The sequence below is a fragment of the Rousettus aegyptiacus genome, unplaced genomic scaffold (genome assembly GCF_014176215.1).
Source record: "Rousettus aegyptiacus isolate mRouAeg1 unplaced genomic scaffold, mRouAeg1.p scaffold_m13_p_3, whole genome shotgun sequence".
NCBI classification, from domain to species: domain Eukaryota; kingdom Metazoa; phylum Chordata; class Mammalia; order Chiroptera; family Pteropodidae; genus Rousettus; species Rousettus aegyptiacus.
Window position 1 is genome coordinate 135,897,822 of NW_023416306.1, and position 11,724 is coordinate 135,909,545.

Sequence of the window (11,724 nt, forward strand, 5' to 3'; positions counted from 1 at the left end):
ACAATTCAACCCACTACAGATGGGCAACAACTCTCACTTTCTAACAGCTGCCCTCCTGAATGTGGATTCCGAGCAGAGGAATGACCTGACCTAAGTCCACTTCCCTCAGGGCAAACGTGGTGGGCCTGGCACACAGCACTGATCTCTCTTCAGAGCGCTGCATTATACAAAGTGCTTTCACGTGTGCTCACTAGCGCTCGGCCTCAAAGCTGTGATATTTCTGTGCTGTTGCATAAAGGAGGAAGCTCAGGTGCAGGGAGGCTGAGTGACTTGCCCAGGCTCACAGAGCTAACCAGGGCTACTCCTCCCACTCTAAACATCCTCCCCTTCTGTTGGGATCAGCTGCTGTCAGGAGTCATGACTAACCCTACTGCCTTCAAGAAAGTAGGAGCCGTGGAGGCCCTTACCTGAGACTAGTTGCCTAACTGAGACCTAGCATCATGCCAGCCATCCTTCAGCTCTGGTTTTATAAACACAGGGAACCTTGTATATTCCAGGCAACTTGGCCTCTGGGAGGAACTGAGTAAATGTGAAAAGAGTGATATTTGTTTGCTTCCAGCCCTAGCTCAGGAAGAAGCCTGCTTGATAATACACTGTGGAATAAAATAAGTCTATTTCCGAGACTTAGCAATCCAGAGAATCAACAGACACACTTTGATGTACAATGAAAGCAGAAGTAGTGGGTTCTAATACCAGTTTCCTTGCTCTTGTCAACTCAAAAATGGATGAAAACCTGTAACCAAAGCAGCCAAAGACTGGTGTTGGTGCTGTTACCTTCAGGTGGGTGCTTAGTTTTCCATGGGTTCCTTGTGGTCTCCAGCCGACGTGGGAGTCTGTAGAAGCCACAAGTCAAAGGAATTGCTGGATTCTTGGGTGACTTGGATGAACAGAGTCAAGTAACTTTAGCTCAACCTGGTCCAGGAATGCACTTCTTAAGATATACATTTCAGAGGGAAAGGTAGATTTTATAAAGATGAGTTCCATGTGCTTATCTGACATAATCAAGAAAGTATACACATTTGAATCATAGGTGTTCCCTTTACCAACATGGGTATAGATCAGATGAGTATGGTGTTAGAAGGTCCCAATGAAATATGGTAAACATCCTGCACAAGGGACCATTTGCCAGTTACCGGACATGAAAATCACACTTGATCCTTCTCCTTTACCATCAGAGTGTTGCCGCCAGGAGTCCCTCAGGCTCCCGCTCTCCCTCCCACCAAGCAAGTCAAATATTTTAACAAATGCATGCATTCCATTTCTTATATTCGTCATCATCTGACTTATCTGTTATGCCACACAACAAAGCTGTATTTTATGTGAAAATCTAGTCAGATAACAAGGGCGCCAGATTCTGCACTTAAAATTCCTTCTTACTTAGAGCAAGTTGATGCAATCTCTCTGTAAGATAATTTGGAAATATCAGTTAAAATTTAAAATACAAATATCCTTTGACCTAACAGCTTCACTTCTATGGACTTTTCCTCCATGAATAATAATGACAGTAATAATAACAACAACAAAACCAAGCCGAAAAAAAAAAAATACAGACACATGTGTGTAAATATTTATTTCAGTATTATTTGTAAGAACACTAGACTAGACCCAATTAAAGTGTTCTTTAATAGATGACGGTTAAATTCTGATAACATGAAAACAATGGAATTCTATGAAGTCATGAGAAAGAATGAAGCAAATCTGTGTGATAATATTGCATATGGAATGTGGAATAAGATATGTTGAGTGAAAAAACAAAGGAAAGAGAAGTGAATATAGAGCATGTGCGATGTGTAGTATTTTTTGTGTGTATAAAAAGGGCATCAAAGCACTCATTCATTTATCCAAAATAAATTACCAGTAAGTTCCTCTTCTTCATGTATTTACTTGCTAGTGAGTTTGTTGTAGATTTCTGAAGACTCATTGTATAATTTAACTTGTTCTAAGAAGCCACAGTGCCCTCACCACTGACACATAATGAGAAGGAGGAAGGAGCTTAAGACACCAGGTTCCTCATTATGACCTCAGGAAAAAATGGAATAGATTTGCTGCCGTTTCTTCCCTTCTGTACCCTCCTCACTGAAATATCCTGTTCCCTTTAAGCTGGTATTGGGGGGTTCTTGGGGGTGGGTTCATGTAAATGTCCTTTAAAAAAAAATCTATAATACCAAGTCTGGTGCTCTCTCATCTTAGTTTTCTCATCTGTAAAATGGGCATAATTCTAGCACCTAGCTACTACAGTCATCATGAAGATTAAACAGATATATATAGGTAAAATACATACCGAGTACTTAACCAATGCTTTTACATCCTTAAAAGCCAATCTTTTCAGAAAATCAGTCACATTTCTGCACAGTAAGCATTAAAATCTTCAACCTCCTCATTGTGCCTTTGCTCTTCAAGCTCTCTGAAGCCATAAATTAAGTAACAGACATGATCTTTGCCTCCTAAGTTCAACAGAGATGCTTTTCCTAAGCAATGGTATCTATTGCGATATGAATTAATATAAACTATTCATTTTATCTCAAAATCATTTTGAAATCCACAGTCATTAATTTCAAACCCAGATTTGCCTTTGTACTTAATTATTAGCACTTCTCTCAGGAGTTGAGAATGTAGCGCTTTTATTCATTTATATGAAGTTTAGGTGGCCACCGTGGCGGTGGTGCTGGCGGCGGTGCTGGTGGCGGTGCTGGAGGCAGTTTCTGAAAGGATCCAACAGAGCTCTTGGGTTGGTGCATTAGAAACTCCCATTGGCTGCTGCAGAAACGAGACACTATCTCAGTGGAGTTTCTGGGCTAAACATATAAGTTTCCCAACTGTGTAGGCTGGATATGAGAATCCAGAAAAGGAGGTAGCTGTGGCATCCTGAGCAAGCCCTTACCCATCTGGACCTGAGTTTCATCATCTCTAAAACAAAGGAATTGAATTAAATGGTCTAGTAGTTCTTTCCAGTCCCAAACTCTCTAAGCAGATATGAACCCTGTCTCAGGAAGCTGCACTCTTTTTGTTTTCTGTTTGTACTACACTAAAACACTCCCCTCTGACCCCAACATTCACACCACACACACACGTAGTGAAATAATAACAGCAGCCCCCATTTATTGAGTGCTAAGTGTCAAACGCTTTATATACATCATTGCACTTAATGCTCACAGTAAACCTTTCAGGTAGCTGTCGTTTTCAGATACCCAGAGAGGCCAAAGTGGGAGTCTAGATTCTTTTCTTTAAAAGGGAAACCTGGACTGGGTCACTGAGGCCCCTTCCAGTTCTATACCAGTCTATAAATCTAGATCCACCGTATTCTTTTTTTCTTTAAATTTATTTATTAAAAAAAATTTTTAAAATATATTTAAATTAGTTTCAAGTATATAGTACATTGGTCAGATATAGTTCTATATCTATATATAGTTCATAAAACGATCCCCTTAATTGCTCCCTCCCTCCTCTGGCCCTCCACCTAGCCATCCTTCTAATGCTAACTGCATTCCCTCTGCCATGCTCCCCATCCACCTGACCAACAAATCCATTGTATTCTTAAGCCTTCCAGGTCAGCTACATTTGGGGTGGGGGCCAGGAACTAGGCAATCCCTATGGGATTCTTCCTGACATGCAAGGTGTGAAACGGCACCAACATCCTTGGATTTCTACTTGCTGAATTTGTTTCGTTTTAGCCATGCTGGTTTTATGAAGCAGCACCAAGGAGTTCCCCTAGAGCCCTTGAGAGCTGTCAGGGCAGATAGAGATGCTGTACATTTAATTCCAAGCCTCCACCCTTCCTATCAAAACTCAGCCCCCTCCACTGTTCAACTCAGAGAGATTCGGCTGAGTTCCCCTCCGGCAGGTTTTCAGCTTGCATCAGGCCATGAGGCAAGGCTGAACCAGAGCGTAGAATATGACCTCATTTTCCATGTCTGGTTTCAATGCACATATCTAAGTCTCTGATTCTACTGCAGCTGCTCATTTTCTGAATCATTATCTTCCATCCCTGTTGTAAGCATTCTGGTCTACCCAGTCTTCCCTGCGCCCCCCCCACCCCCTCTGAAAATAAACATATCAAAATTAAGACTGTTCCCTGTGACAAGAAATCATATAAAAAAGAAGTGAAACCCTGAGTTCTTAAAGCCTCAGTCATTAAGGAATGTCTCTGGAACTTTCTTTCTCTTCACAGGGCTGAGAGCTGTAATAAATAGAACTCATTAGAGAGACAATCTCAGAATAAGAAATGCACACATTTATTATGGGCAGCTGCAATCGTCTGAGTTCCTGGAGGGATGTGGGAGAAGACGCATTCATTCACTGCTCTGGAAAAGGTTGATTGCCAATGGCACCCAAAGGAGCAAGTTCTCAGTGTCATGGGTGCCGCCCACCACGTAGCAGCTTCCACACAGACTGGGCTGAGTGGGAGGACTTCTGGAGTAGCTCCCCCAAAACCATCCAACGAAACAGCCCAAGGGCGCTTAGTCTGTGGCCTGCCTATAGGGTGGAGAGGGAGCCAGGCCCATCATCAACCCCTCAGGGATGAAAATCCTGCCATCTGGCAGGGGAGGCACCACTTCACATCCAGTTGGGCCTTCCCTCTGGGTGGCGTTTAGCCAGTAGAAACATAGAACACCCAGTTAAATCTGACTTTACGACAAAAATAATGTTTCAGTATAATTATGTCCCAAATACTGCATGAGACATACTTATATCAAAACATTTTCTGTTAAATTCAAATATAACTGGGTGTCCTGTATTTTACCAGTACCTCCTTGAAGTCTTCTCTCCTGCTAGGCCTTCCTAGGGAGTGTTATTCGCACTGTGTGCTCTCAAGCAGAAACCTGTGCAGTTCTTTCTCCTGGGATTCTCGGGGGAAAGGTAAAGACTTCAGGCCACATCTACTGAATAAAATCTCCAGGGGCGGGACCCAGAAATACACATTTTATCACACTGTTATCTAGGTGATTCTGATGCACATTTGTATTAGTTATCTGTTGCTTCTGAATAAATTACCCTAAAACACAGAGGCTGAAAACAAACAACATTTAGTATCTCACAGTTTGTATGGGTCAGGAATTTGAGATTGATTTAGCTTTGTGATTCTGGCTCAGGGTCTCCCATGATGCTGCAATCAAGATACTGGTTCAGGCAGCAGTCATCTCACAACTCCACCGGTGCCAGAGACTCTGCTCCCACTCTCACTCATGTGGCCTTTAGTAGGTCCTCACTGGCTATTAGCTGGAACATCGGTTCCTCATCACATGGCTGCTGGCTTTTCCTAGAGCTAGGGATAGGGGTGGGAATGTGGGAAGGGAGACTCCCCAAGACAAATCCAAATCCAGACTACACAAGATCATAAGTACCAAGAGGCAGGAATATTGTGTACCACAATATTCAAGTTTGAGAATTACTTCTACAGATCAGCCCTCAACATCCTGCAACCAAGACTGCACTCTAAAAATAGGAGCCAACGTCTTTCTTTCTTTCTTTCTTTCTTTCTTTCTTTCTTTCTTTCTTTCTTTCTTTCTTTCTTTCTTTCTTTCTTTCTTTCTTTCTTTCTCCTGTTTTCATCCTTCTATTACCTCTTGGGGGTTTGAGACAATAGTTTGAGGAAGTAAGAAGAGATAAGAAAGGAAAAAATAATCAAAATGACAGTCTTAGGAGACTAGCAAAATGTCAAAATTTAAAATGCCTGAAAATATTGCTCTAGGAGAAGGAAACTCTTTGTAAATCACATGTGTATATAGCTGTGTCCTTTTAAAAAATTTTAGCCTTCAATGTAACTCTTGAAGAATTCCCCGCGAGGACTTCTAGAAACATAATAAGTAGGGTGACTAATTGTCTCCATTTGCCCAGGACTCTCCCCTGTCCAGGGACATCCTCCAGTCCCAGGCAGAACATGATGGTTGGTCACCTTCTAAATAAGGAGACAATAATCACATCAGCCACTCTGCCCATATCTACAGACTAAGTAAGTCCACTTCATGATAAAGTGGAGAGGGCGTGGGCACTGAGCTAGGAGACCATCAACGTGTGCCTTTGGCTGCAGCCTTAAGCTAGCTCATCTCGAAGACCCATGAATCTGCTTTAGTGCAGTATAAATGTAATGGTGCCCATGGGAGTGCCTTGTAAACAGAGAGGTGTCATACAGATGCTCTTTACAACTAATTCGAATAGAAGAGTTGCTCCTAGCTTGAAAGGCGGGACTAAGATTGTTATTTCTTAATACTTTTGCAACCAAATCTGACATTTTCTCTTTCGGCTAGGCTGGCTGTGCTGATCTCACATGAAAAGGTGAACACAGCCTACAAAAGCCGTTTCACACACCTTTAATTTTCATTTTAATTTTTCATTTGACCCCCCAATTGATGTACACTGCTCCCTCCAGAAAATGCTAAGCCTCCAAAAAGGACAGTCATCTCTATTGTACCCTCAATGACAAGTTTCCCAGAAAATCTGCAAAGATTCGATAGAAAAGACATGATTCATTTTTCACAGCTGTGATGGTGTGACTCCGTCTTCTCAGGGAGAGAACCTTCCCTCACCCTCCTCCACTTCCATTCCTCAAGGTTTGAGAGCCTTTTTTGTTGGCAAGAAAGGCAGTCATCTGTAAAATTTGTTCAAGTGCTTATCCCGTTTTTCTTCTGCCTTTACCAGTTCTGGGCAGGCCTGTACATTTAGACAATGCAAAATCTCTACTTCAAAATAGACAGCATTATTGTGCACTGACTGCCTTTCTTTGGGGTGGGCCACATAGCAAGAATGGCCATAATTTGCTTTTGTCCATCTTTCTCCTGCACCTATGCCTGTCCCTTGGCTGTGAGTCCCAGGCATTTAGCAATGACACTGGGCTGATTATGATGCAAAAGAAAGATGATCTGGGTCTGGTCCATTCCCTACTGCTTTACAGCCATGAACCCTAGAACCTCTCTGAGTCTCAATGAGAAGAATAACATCTGGCCTCCCTGCAGCATGGGGTGCTTTGTAAAGATCAAATCAAACAAGATTAATGTAAATAAAAGATCTTTTAAAATCTTAGAGTATCATATAATTTATAAGGTGTTTAGTTTTTATTAGAGCCCTTCCTTTGACATGCTTCAGCTATCTGTCCAGCTGAGTATTCCTATATAGTATTATTATTTGCATGGTTTACTAGGTGACAATTTCTACTTACTGACCTCCGCAAGCTTACCTAACAATTACAGTAATCTTAATACTGCCCACAAAGCTGTCGCCTTATGATTCTTGTTTAACAATTTTAACACTTAAGAGGTTGATTTTCACCCCTGTAATTTAGACCAGTCTCCAAAGTGCGTTCTTTCCCCAATGGGGATATTTCAGTTTATGCAGAATTTAACTTTTAGTTTTATACCATTTCTATGTAGTTATAAAGCGTTTTAAAAATCTATTTTTGAAGTCATCAGTTCTATCTCAATAAAATTGATTTTTATAAAATGGGCAATGTTTAGCAAGTCTTAAGCAAGCACTATAATTAAAGAGAAGATTATAAAATATATTTTTCCTGATTCAAGTTGCAGGCTAGCTTATAGTTAATAAATATTAATTAAGACATTACAACCATTGTCGAAAGATATGACAAAAAAAAAAGAAGTTCACTTACGACCGCACCAGCCTGGTACAAGTAAACAGACTGAAAATGAAACTAAGTAAATTGTTTCATTAACGCATTTTTCTTCCAAAGAGAAAGAATGGGAGAGTAGGGTTTAAAGACTCAACCTTATACTGCAGCCCTTTTTCTCCTTTCCGGGGCATTTGGGCAGCAAAGGTTAGGGTCAGGCCATGCATAAGTGTTCAGAAAATTCTTGATGTAGCTGGGCAAAGACACCTTACCGGTTAACTTTTTGTGCCAATGTGGCTGGGCCGTGGTGCCCAGATATTTGGTCAAACATTTTGAATGGCTCTTTAGGGATGTTCTTGGATGAAATGAACATTTAAATTGATTAAAGCGGATTGTCGTCCCTGATATGAGTGGGCTTCGCCAATCATTTGAAGGCCTTAAGAGAACCAAAACTCGAGGTGGGTGACTACGGAGTCCCTTAACTTCTCTCAGCCTAAAGCACTTTGCAAATACTGCTATATAATGTCTGGTGTAATATTTGTTTGTCACATTTCCTAAATTAATAGTAAGAGCTAACATTTGAGGGCTTTATGCCAGTCTCTGTGCCAAGCACACTTATTATTTCATTAATCCAACAACCCCATGTGGTGAACAGCATCCTGTCCCCATTTTCTAAAGGAAGAAGCTGAGGTATAGAGAAGTTAAACCACTTGTCTTAGGTCACACAGCTGAGATGCAGCAGAGCTGGGACTTATATCTAGGTCTCTTAGAACTAGGGAATGTTCTCCCTAATGATTAGCTCTGTGACTATGGGTAATTATTTAAGTGCTTTAACTTCTTATTTTCTTGTGTGTACCATAGGATACCTATTTACCTCCGAAGCCTGTTGTGAGAATTCAGAAAAATCACTTTTGGTGAGGCATCTAGCATCGTGCCTGGTGTACACTTGAAGAGTACAGTGAGAACTTCTACTCTAGACCCCCTGTGTCCACCAGCCCCTTTGCACAGGGGGAAAGCCTAAGCATGTGTGAACAGGGGGAGCAGCCAGATTATCTGGAAATCAATGACTAATCTGCCACATTTATTGAATATGGTTTTAAGAAATATTTTCCCTGAAAAGAGTCAATTAATTGGAACAAATTTTTTATGTTAAGTCTTTTAATATGTTTAATGAATATCTTCTTGAATATATTTATAAGAAATCTAAGTTACTCTACAATGCAAAACTCTTTTTTTTTTTTTTTAGGCAAGGCAACCCGTGGTTGGCCTCACAGATTGCAAGGACTTGTCAGCTTACGATTCCTTATTTTTTTTATTTTTTACACCTACAGCAGCTGGTCTTCCTAGGTGATCTCCCATCCAAGTACTAACCAGGCCCGACCCTGCTTAGCTTCCGAGATAAGACAAGATCAGGCTTGTTCAGGGTGGCATGGCCATAGACCAATGCAGACCTGTTGACAAATCCAACATTCCTTAAAATACTGATGAAATACATCTCATATTTAGAAACAAAGCTGTAAGACTGTTGTGTAAATTTGCTGGGGCTGCTATAACGAAATCTGAGTGGCTTCAACAACAGAAATTTATTTTCTCAGAGTAATGGGTGCCGGAAGTCTGCAATGAAGGTGTCGGCAGGGTTGGTTAGATGGCCGCTTTCTCCCTGTGTTTTCACATCACCCTCCCTTTGTGTCTGTCTGTGTTCTAATTTCCTTATAAAGACACCAGTCATATGGGATTAAGGTCCACTCTAATGACTGCTTTTAACTTAATTAACTCCTTAAAGACACTGTCTCCAAGCACATCACACCTGGGGTAGGGGGGTTAGGACTTTAACATGTAAATTTTGGAGGGACACAGTTCAGCCCATAACAATTTTATACACACACACACACACACACACACACACACACACTATTATCGCAATAAAAACATTCTTATTTCTCAGACATCTTCAAAATTGTGGGAGAGGAACAAACTTTCCTCTGCCCTTGAGGTTCCTCTGGTTGGTCTAATAATAAAATAGACATGAGACAGATTAGCAAGTGAAAATCACCAAATTTAATGCATACATATTTATGGGAACCTCACATACAAGAGAGAGTCGGAGATCCCACGTGCATGAGAGGTTCAGAAATAGAAAGGGAACAGGGATATACAAGACATCCTGAGCTAGGGATGAAGTAAGGTGCCTTGGGAGCTTTAAAAGGTCATTGCAGGATGATGAGAAGAACATATTCTTAGTAAATAGAAGTTTGTCTTGTCCTGTAGAGAGGTCAAAAGAGGTCATCTCTTATCATCACTTATTATGGGCAAGGCCCCTAATTCAAGGTCTTCCAGGTAGTCAAGGGAAGAGTGGAAGTTTCCTTTGTGCTTAAAGCTAAAGTTGTTTTTAGCTCAAAATCTACATACCACATCTTGGGGTGGCTTGTTCTGAACCACCACAGAATCATTGACTGTACATGAAGAATATATTTATATTCACCGGCTGGATTTGAGAAAATATATGCATGAATATATTCATACTCATATGCATAAGTACTCCTTGAAGAAAATCTTTCAGTAAACTTCTTATTTTGGTAAATTTGACAGATTGGCCATATAGGGAATTGACACTTTGTGGCACTATTTCTCTGAGAATTAACAATTGGGCAACTTGATCCAGAGCTGATGTAAAAAGCCTGTGTGACCAAACACTAATGGGTCTTCCCACCCCCCATGAATATCACACTGCTATCTGAGAGAGAAAAGCACCCAAACCATGAGCACCTACTGACACAACAGCAGCAATGAGTTGACAGGTAGCACAAGGATCATTCTCAGGGAGGAAAGGTGGAGGACTTCCAAACCTAGGGAAGGCCAGCTGGGTGAAGAGCTCCCCTGGGAGACTCCAGATCCTGGTACATGGACTGAGGGTGGGGGAGGGAGGGCAAGATAACCCTAGAGATAACTCCCGTTTCCCACCTTTGTATTTCTTTCTCTCCTCTTGTCCTGACTCTCCCCCAATCAGGACGGCCACATGGCCATTTCTGTCACAAATTCCACTTCCAAGTCACCCTAGCAATGAATTGTTTGAATCATAAGCTCCTTAATGTCGAGACCCAAGTCCCCTCCTTCATTCAAGGACATTAGTGGTAAACTTCCTCCTCCACACCTGTGTCCAAATTTAGCTACATCTTTCTCCCTCCCTCCCATTAGTCTTTTTGAAGAGGTGACCCTCCTTTTTTCCTGAATCAATTTATCTGCCTGTGCTCTGGATCTCAATTCATCTTTCTGGGCTCCTCCACACCTCATTGCATGGATTACCTACTCCTCCCTGCAGTAACCACCTCTCCTTGCCTTCAGCCAGCTCTCTCCACTTCCATGCCTTTTCTGCAAGCCTTCTCTCAACCGCGACTCTCCTCATTCCCACCAGACTCTGTGACATAAGCTGCCGCTCTCACTTTCTCCACTCGATTGCCTCACTTTTCATTCACATCTACTCATTTCTGTATTCCCTACAGCTGAGGTCCCCAACCTTTTTGGTACCTGGGACGGGTGCTCCTATGAGAATCTCATGCCTGATGATCAGAGGTAGAGCTGAGGCGGTGATGCTAGCGCTGGGGAGCGGCTGCAAATACAGATGAAGCTTTGCTCACTTGCCCACTGCTCACCTCCTGCTGTGCAGCCCGGTTCCTAAGAGGCCACAGACCGGTACCCATCCACGGGCTGGAGATGGTTGGGGACCCCCTGCTCTACAGGACCTACCCTACACATCGCAGGTGCTCAAGAAAAGACACTGCGTAATGGAATACTCCTTGAGAGATAAGTGCAAGGATCACACAGGATGCAAAGAAGACACTGCTCTTATCTTTGAGGGGGGCGTGGAGTTACCAGGATAAGACAGAAATGTGAAAAATGTCACCAGAGCCATATTGTGAACGCACAGGACAGCATCTTTTCAAATGCGGGCATCCAGAGAGGCCCCTGAACTAGATGAACACCTTGTTCCTGCCCAGTGCTTACTTGGGTGCCAGTCAATAAAGTCAGAGTGAGGGGCGAGGACCAAAGGGGAACGTAACCACTGTGCCACCACTGGGGGCTCACATAAAATGAGCGCATGTAATAAGCATTTGGGGACCTCTTTTGTTGGAAAGGACGGCATCCTTGGAAGGAGGAAGGCATCAGTG

General features: G+C 42.2%; 1 pseudogene; it reads right to left on the bottom strand.

Moving 5' to 3' along the window:
- Positions 1-8,880: 8,880 nt before the first annotated feature.
- On the bottom strand, positions 8,881-8,999 carry LOC118600703 (annotated as a pseudogene).
- Between the last annotated feature and the right edge of the window lie 2,725 nt (positions 9,000-11,724).